Genomic DNA, 10,040 nt, shown 5'->3' on the forward strand with positions numbered 1-10,040 from the left:
GGGGGTCCGCCCTGCTTTCCTCTCTCCCTCCTTCACCGCGCTCTGGGTGGTTGGCTGTAATCCCTACTTCTAGGGATTACAGCCAAACACATCCCATCCCTCAAAACTGGGGCTTTGGCAACTGTCGACTAAAGCTGGATGGAAGATTGACCTGGCAACAGAAATCTAAAGATATTCACGATGCCTGTATACCAAGTCTTTCCCAAGCAGGTGCAATCAATCTCTGAAATGCCCCCTCCAACTTTTTATCCTGTGCATCTGGTGAGGAGGAACCTGCAGTGGAGGGAACACATAAATCTGTTAAAACTCGACCCCCAAGTAGTCACCAGGACCTCTGCTGCAAGTGACTAGGGATCCCTGATTCAGGACACAAATCTGCCCAATTTTTTTTATTTATTTTTTATTTTATTTTTTTAATAGCCATGCTTGGTAATGTGCACAGTGGAGCAGGCTGGAACTCAAGATAAATTTCAGGTGAAGATCAGGTCTGCTTCTTCCTGAGCAGCACAGCTTGTCCTTTCATGAATGCCACCACTGTGGCCCCCATCATCTCACTGTACACTGATGCCAAGATCCCAAAGGTGTACAGATCATCATAGAGCCAGCTGAACTTTCCAAAGTTTCAGAATGGAAACTTTTACACCTCCTCATCACCACGTTTCCTGAACTTGAAAGGAAAGGAGTGTTTTTTTTTTTTAATGTTCCTCCCCAAGAACTCTTCCCCAGCCTGCCTGGCTTGTATCCATCAGGATCTTTCAAATTATCAGGAGGTAGGATTTCCAGCATCCACGTGGATATCCACCATTTCACAGCTGACCTGGTCTTGGGAGTCTAATGCATTGGCAGGTCCAAGGACTTCTTTACGTTTGTGCAATACTGACAGAATATTTATGCGACTAGAAGCCAGTTATTGCATGTGTTTTATTTACCCAGGACTTGCAAAATGGTAGACTGCTCTGGCTTGTATCGATCCACAATCAGGGGAAAGACTGTTGCATGCTCCACTCTTTCAGAGGCACTCACTTGTCCATGCTGCAGGGCCAGAAGGCCAAATCCTCGCCCCTCACGGTGGACATGCCCCGCAGGGCTCTTGGGTAGGAGAAGCCATGCTAATAAAGTCCTAATATTACATTGTTTATTTCCACAATCAAAATACAATGTTGAAATGATGGAACGGATTCTTCTAGTATTGACAACACAGTGAGCTATTCAACGAAGTGTGAAACCACCTTTAGAAAAAAAATTGCAAGCAAAACCAGGCATGTGGCTATAGCCCAACCAAAGCCTTTGCTTGCACTGACGATTGTGGAAATAAGCTCTGGATGGATGGCTGCATAAGTATATCCAAACACCAATACCACCCTTCAATCCAAGACCATTAGTTCAGCAACAAACTCAGCAGAAAACCCAGAAAGAGAAAACCAACCATAGTGTAATATTGTCTAACCAGGTACTTATTAGGTATAAACAGTATTGCACTTACATTTATAGAATTTAAAAATCGCGCAGAGCCGGCTGGCTACAAACCCGTCATCGTAACGAGACAGCGGGGTGACGTCAGCACGTATCCTCCAGATGCGTTTTGTCATATGTGACGTCAGGGACTCGACTCCCCTCATTGGGATTACTGTCATAGACCTGTAAATTCCTGGTACACAGGCCAGGTATTTTGGGGACTAAGCTCCTGGAAGAGACCTTTAGAGCCATTAAGTGGCACATCCATTGCCTAAGGACACTAGTAAAAAACCAAGGCTTACCTGAGCTAGTAGGAGTTATGCTTTGGTTGGGATGTCCTAGCTAGTGTCCATTTTCCTGAAGATGACAGCATAACCTAAGTAGTCATTAAACACAGTCCACTGTGTTCTGCGATGTACAATTTTAAATGCTTTCCACCTTAAGAGGAGTGACCGAGAACAATTCTTGTAAAGAAAGTTTCCTCAAGTTGGGATTTTAAATGGACCACAAGCAGTGATTGATATAAAATTTTAGTCAGAAGTATACAGTGCCTTGCGAAAGGTCGCAAAGTTCAAGGGGGCCGAATACTTTCGCAAGGCACTGTAAATGACATACAACATGAAAGACAAAAATTGCCGATAATAAAAACAAACACATGGATGGGAAACCGATATAAAACTAGCTGAAAAAGAAGCCCGTGAGCTGTCAACTGACAGAGCACCCAACGCGTTTCAAAAACACATACAGTGTAGATCATCTTCAGGGACTATACGGGCTTGAAAACTTCGAAAGCTGCGACTTCAATCCCAAGTATAAACATTCCACTGACAATAGACCAACACTCAAATTCTGAAAAAGAAACACCCATCAATTGCAGCCTCACTGTGCCCCATCAAACGCAGCCACTGTGCCCCATCAAACGCAGCCACTGTGCCCATTAAACTCAGTCACTTTGCCCATCAAACATTGCCACTGTGCCTCAAATGTTGGCACTTTGCCCATTAAACGTTGCCACTGTGATGTAAGGGAGAGTGGGGGACTCAACTTCTGATGGTGAGGTGGCTCTTGACATCTAATGTAAGGGGAGGGGATGTGCTGGACATCTAATCTTACCGATACAACCGGCCATTTTGAGGGCACTCATAATGCTGATGCGGCCCACAATGAAATTGAGTTTGACACCCTTGCTATAGGAGTTGGTCTCATAAATTGGATCTATACAGCGCAGTCATCCTTGGCTTGGTTTATGGATTAATGTGTGCGGTCCCAACTGGTCTGGACATTGCAGGGATAGACTGAAAATGACCTTTAGACACCCAGTTCTCCATAAGGTGCTTTTTCGAGACTGTTCTAATAACAATTTAGATACTGAGCAGTTTGCAGTTTGAGAGCACTAATGTCATCTGCTGGGTAGAGTGTCGCCATCAGGGCCGGACTGGGACAGAAATTTGGCCCTGGACTTCATCCAGACTGGCCCATTTTGACAGGTCTCTCCCATGGCGGCCGGACAACTTCCGCACCCCCCCCCCCCCCCCCCGGCCACCCAAGCCCCCTCTCCCCCTTCAGTAGCCACTAGCCGTTCTACTTTATTAGAGTAGAACGGCTGGTACTCCTTTAGGCAGTACCAGTGGGGAAGCTAGACATTATTTCACCCGGGGCAAAGAATCAGTTCGGTGCCCCCCCCTATGGGACAGGATTATGCAGAAGTGAGTAACACCCAGGCCATAGCTGTTGAGTCCGCTGTCTGTCCCCTCCCCCCGTGCTCCCCTGTCGTCTCCTCTGGTCCTCCCCCTGCTTCTTTGTTCCCCCCAGGTGATCGCTGCGGGAAGGGAGAGACAGAGGAGCGGAGGGGGCGGCAGTCTGCTGTCACTGAAGCCGGCCCACCGAGCCATCGGCCCACCGGGAAACTCCCTGTAGTCTCAATGGCCAGTCCATCCATGGTCGCCATACAACCTCAAGGAACCATCTCCACACTCCTGCTTGAAAAAAAACCACATTTAGCTGTGATCTTCAGCCTGTTCCTGCTGCCAGCTTACAGTGACGTTGCCTCTGGCCATCTGACCCCCCATCTGCTACCAGCTGTTTGGGTTTCATGAGAACCTGAGGTCTTGCCTACTCTGAAGCGACCACAATCTTTCTTCTGAGAAATCCTCACTTCCTGTTCTTCTGTCTGTAACTCCACACAGTAATGCAAGGCTTTCTCCCTGGTGTGGAGAAAGCCTCTTGAGGGGGCGAGCAGGAGAGTCAGGACGCCCACTAACACACAGCTCCACTCTATCTGCAAAGTAGAGAGTGTCCTGACATAAGTACCTTATGCCCAACACCACACCAGGCCTCTGAAACAAGAGATCCTGACCAAGCGGGACCACAGCTCCGGGGTCCTTAGTACTTTTATCAGATTCTCTCGCCCGACCAAGGCATTGTTGACTTGGTGGATTTGCTCTCCACTTCCTCCCAATGATGGGGCAGATTTACTCCCAATGACACCAATGATGGAGCAGAATTTCTCCCAGTGATGGGGCAGAATTTTTCCCAATGATGGGGAATTTTGTACTCCTGATGGCCACAGTCTGGCCCCCTTAAAGTCTGGAGGACAGTAATCTGCCCCTTTGTTTAGAAAGTTTGGAGACCCCTGCTCTAGAGGGGGGATGAGGGGGTGTTATGGAGTCCTCTCCTCTGTCCCAGGCCGCTGGGGAATCCAGCCTTCCCATCAATATCTTGGAACTTCATCCATAAGGAAAGGAGGCGGCTAGCGTGAAAAGTTGTGTCCTTTAATGAACGATAGAAAAAAGTTTGGGATTTGGATACACTTTAATGCTCAGGTAAAGGCCCCATAATTTTAAATCAAATATATTGCAAATACATGAAAAAAAAAAAAGGTACTCAAATGTATTACTCTTGGTGGGAATGCAGCAGTCTCATTTCAGAGATCCAACTCGCCTCCTCTACTGAGTCAGACCTCTAGCTCTGCTCTGACTCAGCATGGAGTATGTCAGACTTCTGCAGAGAGACCACTGCTTCCACACAGAGTGCAAGGGTCTTTCAGTTGAGTTTTAAGCAGTCATCTGCTTTTCTATTCAGGAAAACCTTTGATTAGATCAGAAACAATGATTAGTGGCTGAATAGACGTGGCCAGGACTCAGGGATGGACTGGCCATCGGGACTACCGGGAGATTCCCGGTGGGCCGATGGCTCAGTGGGCCGGTTGGAGGTCCGCGGCGATCTACCAGTCGATTGCCGACAGCTGGCGCTTGACGGGTAGATCGAGATTTAGCCACTTAGCCAGCATGCGGAGTAGCGCAGGCAGGAAGCGTGTGTAATAAGTTCTCTCTCATCATATGTCTCGCTGCGTCTGCTCCACGCCCCCCAGTGGCCCCTCCTCATCCATCCCCATTCTTGTGACATCATCTGGGATGGATGAGTAGAGAGGGGCCACTGGGGGGGCGTGGAGCAGCTGCAGCGAGACATATGATGAGAGAGAACTTATTACACACGCTTCCTGCCTGCGCTACTCTGCATGCTGGCTGGTAAACAATGTGCGCCCTGTACCCTGATGTGTTGTGCCCTGGGCCGGTCTGGATGAAGTCCAGGGCCACATATTTGTCCCAGTCAAGCCCTGCCAGGACTTCACACGCCATTGCTGCCAAGCGGGATCTGCAACACCCAAGGGGCGCATACGACAACGGAGGAGTCCCATATAAAAATCAAGACCCTCCTAGGTGAAAAACAGAGAAAAAATAGGATTTTTGTACTCACCGTAAAATCCATTTCTCTGAGTCCATGGACGGACACATGAGCAATTGACCTTAGGGTATTATCCCCCCTTTTAAGAGATTGACTAGGCAGAAAAAACAGCATGTTAAGTGTTAAACACTCCACACAGTACCTCCCAGGGGGTGGTTCCCCCGGGTACATCCCCCCCACACTCTGCAGCCCCAGTTTGTAACAAGCAGTACAAACAAAGGAGGGGTGGGTGCTGTGTCCGTCCATGAACTCAGAGAAATAGATTTTACGGTGAGTACAAAAATCCTATTGTCTCTTCCGTTCATGGACGGACACAGCAGCAATTGACCTTAGGGACGTCCCCAAGCAGTGTCAAAAAATCGAGGGGTGGGAAAACACAGCAAACCAACTTCACCCCAAACAAACCAGAGGTCCTCAACGGAGGAACTTCAACCTTAAACAGCTGCCTTTCAAAACCTTGCGGCCGAAGGAGGCATCCGAAGATACACTCACAGCCATATTGTAAAACTTTGAGAAGGTGTGGACTGACGACCAGGTCGCTGCCTTACACACCTGTAAAACAGACGCTTGATGGTGGAAAGCCCAAGAGGCACCAATCGCCCTGGTCGAATGCACCGTAACCGAGAAGGGAGGCCCCCGCTCCTTTAAGGCATAGGCCTGAAGCATGACCTGCCTGATCCACCTAGAAATGGTGGCCGACGAGATCGCCAGACCCTTCTTAGGACCAGTCACTGACACAAACAGTGAATCTGACCTCTGAAACGGAGCCGGAGCCGTAGCAGACAGGTACACCCGTAGGTGCCGTTATTTTAGCCACTAGAGGCAAAAACCGAATCCAAAATGGCCACCGACATGCAAAAAGAGCATGCAGGCTACAAGAAAATGGCCGCCGAACTCTAATAAAGGTGCCCGGCACTGCCAAAATGGCGGCCGCGATTACACAGAAAAAACAAAAACAACACACATACAGTGCAAACACCCGGGACCCCCTGGGCAGGCCCCCCCGCACACACGGCAGCAAAACAACACCCCCTAAGCAGACACAGCCCCCAGCCACTGAATGGAGCCCCCCAGGCGGACCCCCTACCTCACGGCCGACCCCGCCACCCAGAACGTCGGGAAAGGAGGGAGAGAGGAAAGCAGGGTGGACCCCCGATCGACCTCCCCAGGAATGCACCAGCCGCACCACCAAAGCAAGGGGACTGCTACTCACCCATCCTGTGACCACCGGCTGGAGGCATCCCGGACAGAACCAATGTCCGTGCAGTTATGGCATGGCTGTCGGCCCGGCACACTGTGACAAGGACATAGAGCCCGGTCATATGTGTGCCCTGGAGTGTATAGCTCACGGGCCACCCCAGGAGCAACGGGGCATGTCGTGGACGGCCCAGCGCATAGCTAAAGGCTGGCACACGCTCGATGGCCGAACTTAGGGGGACTACAAGGATCGAGGATCCAGCCTGTCACCCAGTCGGCAGTTGATTGTAGATCTCAGGATCCAAAAATGCAGGAAAAACAAAAAAAACGACAAGCAAGAAAATTGCAAAAAAAGCCTCAGAGCACATGGGCCCAGAGGAGCCATGTCATTCTTCTTGCTAGGCAGAAAAAAACTGGGGCTGCAAAAACAGAGTTTTGGGGATGTACCCGGGGGAACCGCCCCCTGGGAGGTACTGCACTGTGTGGAGTGTTTAACACTTAACATGCTGTTTTTTTGCCTAGTCAATCTCCTAAAAGGGAGGAGAATACCCCTAAGGTCAATTGCTGCTGTGTCCGTCCATGAACGGAAGAGAAAAAAAAAAGTCACAATGACTTTATAATCAGGATTTCAATCTCTGGTTTCTAGGTAGCCACTGATATACTTAATGGGTACATGACTTGCTGTCTACGAGAGGTACATCAAAGAGATACCTGCAATGTGCTAGGTGTACCAGTACACCCCTCACATTTCTGTAAATTTATTGCAGGTTCTGATTCTCCCGTCCCCTGGAGGGTGTCAATCTTGTGTGGCTCCTTGTAAGCCCCTCGGACCGGGCTCTTCCGCCGTGGGGGAGTGGGTGCCCCTATGGGATCCTCCTCATCACCCGGCGATTCACAACCCATCTGGCCATGGGACCATCCACTCCACTTCAGCGGTTAATATCTCATCATGTTGGACCCCAAATGGAACTTATGATGAGGTTTCCTATATCTGAAATTATGTAATGTGTTTTATAGAGCCAATTTCCCCCTGATGATGACCGCTACAGAGGTCGAAACGCGTCGGAGATTCCACCACATTCAGCAATCTGATGTGTAACAATGTGCACAGTATTGTGTAAACTTGAATATAAGCTACATTGTGTATTTTACCTATTGGCCAGCCTTTTAAATTTTGTAATGTCATTCATTGTGATACCTGTACAATTTCAATAAATGTACCCCTTTTTGCTATCCATTTGCTAATTTTTCAACTATATTACACTGCTGTCCAAAGCCCCACTGGGGAACCTTCCCATTCTTCTTAGGCTATCAGAAGTTTGCCAAGACCCTGAAACTGAGCTGCAGCACGGTGGCCAAGACCATACAGCGGTATAACAGGACGGGTTCCCCTCAGAACAGACCTCGTCATGGTCCACCAAAGAAGAGGTCACATGATCAGCGTCATATCCAGAGGTTGTCTTTGGGAAATAGACGTATGAGTTCTGCCAGCATTGCTGCAGAGGTTGAAGGGGTGGTGGGGTCAGTCTGTCAGTGCTCAGACCATACGCCGCACACTGCATCAAATTGGTCTGCATGGCTGTCGTCCCAGAAGGAAGCCTCTTCTAAAGATGCACAAAAAAGCCCACAAACAGTTTGCTGAAGACAAGCAGACTAAGGACATAGATTACTGGAAAATAAAATCTATCGGGAGCTACAGGGTATAAAAGAGAAGAGAGGCGCCAATAAGTTGCTAAATGTTGTACCTTCATTAAATGTAACCATATTGCTACACTTAGAGGCGCCTCTCTTCTCTTTTATACTCAGTTGTGACACGACGCTACTTGTGTATTAAGTCAACATTTATTAAAAAATGTTGCTGGTCTTGCGAAATGCTCTCAAACCAAGGTTTTATTGCAATTGCATTTCCATGTTGTGTGTACTGTGGTTTACAGGCTCCTGGGTTTAGTAACACTTTAACCACTTAAGGACCGCCGCCTGTAGATATACGTCCACAGAATGGCACGGCTGGGCAGATGGACGTACCGGCACGTCCTGTACATCTACCCAACCGTTGGCCGCGGGCGCGCGCCCGGGACCCGATCGCCACTGGGGTCCCGCGATCGGTCCCCGGAGCTGAAGAACGGGGAGAGCCGCGTGTAAACACGGCTTCACCGTGGCGGCTGCATCAATCGTGTCATCCCTTTTATAGGGAGACACAATCGATGACGTCACTCCTACAGCCACACCCCCCTACAGTTGTAAACACACACTAGGTGAAGCCTAACTCCTTCAGCGCCCCCTGTGGTTAACTCCCAAACTGCAACTGTCATTTTCACAAAGAATGCAATTTAAAATGCGTTTTTTGCGGTGAAAATGAAAAAATGGTCCCAAAAATGTGTCAAAATCGTCCGAAGTGTCCGCCATAATGTCGCAGTAACGAAAAAAATCGCCGATTGCCGCTATTAGTAGTAAAAAAAATAAAAATGCAATAAAAATATCCCCTATTTTGTAAACGCTATAAATGTTGCGCAAACCAATCGATAAACGCTTATTGCGATTTTTTTTTACCAAAAATAGGTAGAAGAATACGTATCGGCCTAAACTGAGAAAAAAAAAAAATGTTATATATGTTTTTGGGGATATTTATTATAGCAAAAAATAAAAAATATTGCATTTTTTTCAAAATTGTCGCTCTATTTTTGTTTATAGCGCAAAAAATAAAGACCGCAGAGGTGATCAAATACCACCAAAAGAAAGCTCTATTTGTGGGGAAAAAAGGACGCCAATTTTGTTTGGGAGCCACTTTGCACGACCGCGCAATTGTCTGTTAAAGCGACGCAGTGCCGAATCGCAAAACCTGGCTTAGGCATTTAGCTGCATAAAGGTCCGGGGCTTAACCGGTTAACAGTGTTATAGAAAATAGGGAAGTTCATTAGGCTTAAAGTGGGAGTTCACCTGAAAAAAATGTAACATTAGATTGAGGCTCATTTTGGGAAGCGGAATCGGGTGTTCTTTTTAAAATCGAAGCAGTACTTACCGTTTTAGAGATGGATCTTCTCCGCCGCTTCCGGGTATGGGCTGCGGGACTGGGCGTTCCTATTTGATTGACAGGCCTCCGACAGGCTTTCGACGGTCGCATACATCGCGTCACGAGTAGCCGAAAGAAGCCGAACGTCGGCGCAGCTCTATACGGCGCCTGCGCACCAACGTTCGGCTACTTTCGGAAAATAGTGACGCGCTGTATGCGACCGTCGGAAGACTGTCAATCAAATAGGAACACCCAGTCCCGCAGCCCATACCCGGAAGCGGCGGAGAAGATCGCTCTCTAAAACGGTAAGTACTGCTTCGATTTAAAAAAAAAAACACCCGATTCCCCTAGACAAAATGAGCATCAATCTAATGTTAAAAATTGAGTTTTTGGGTGAACCTCCACTTTAACATTCATAAAAAAAAAAAAAAAAGTTGATGATTATAGACAAAACAATGAAAACGTAACATTTTTTTCAATTTTTATTTTTATTAAAGTTAAAGCAGACTTTTATACAATCTCATGAAAAAGACAAACAGTCTTCCTTGCGAAACAAAAGATGCAAAAAAAAAAAAAACAACAATTCGCACAAATTGATAGTAAAAAGTAAATGTCTCGATTATTCTCTTGTTAA

This window comes from Rana temporaria, chromosome 11 (assembly GCF_905171775.1).
Source record: "Rana temporaria chromosome 11, aRanTem1.1, whole genome shotgun sequence".
Taxonomy (NCBI): Eukaryota; Metazoa; Chordata; class Amphibia; order Anura; family Ranidae; genus Rana; species Rana temporaria.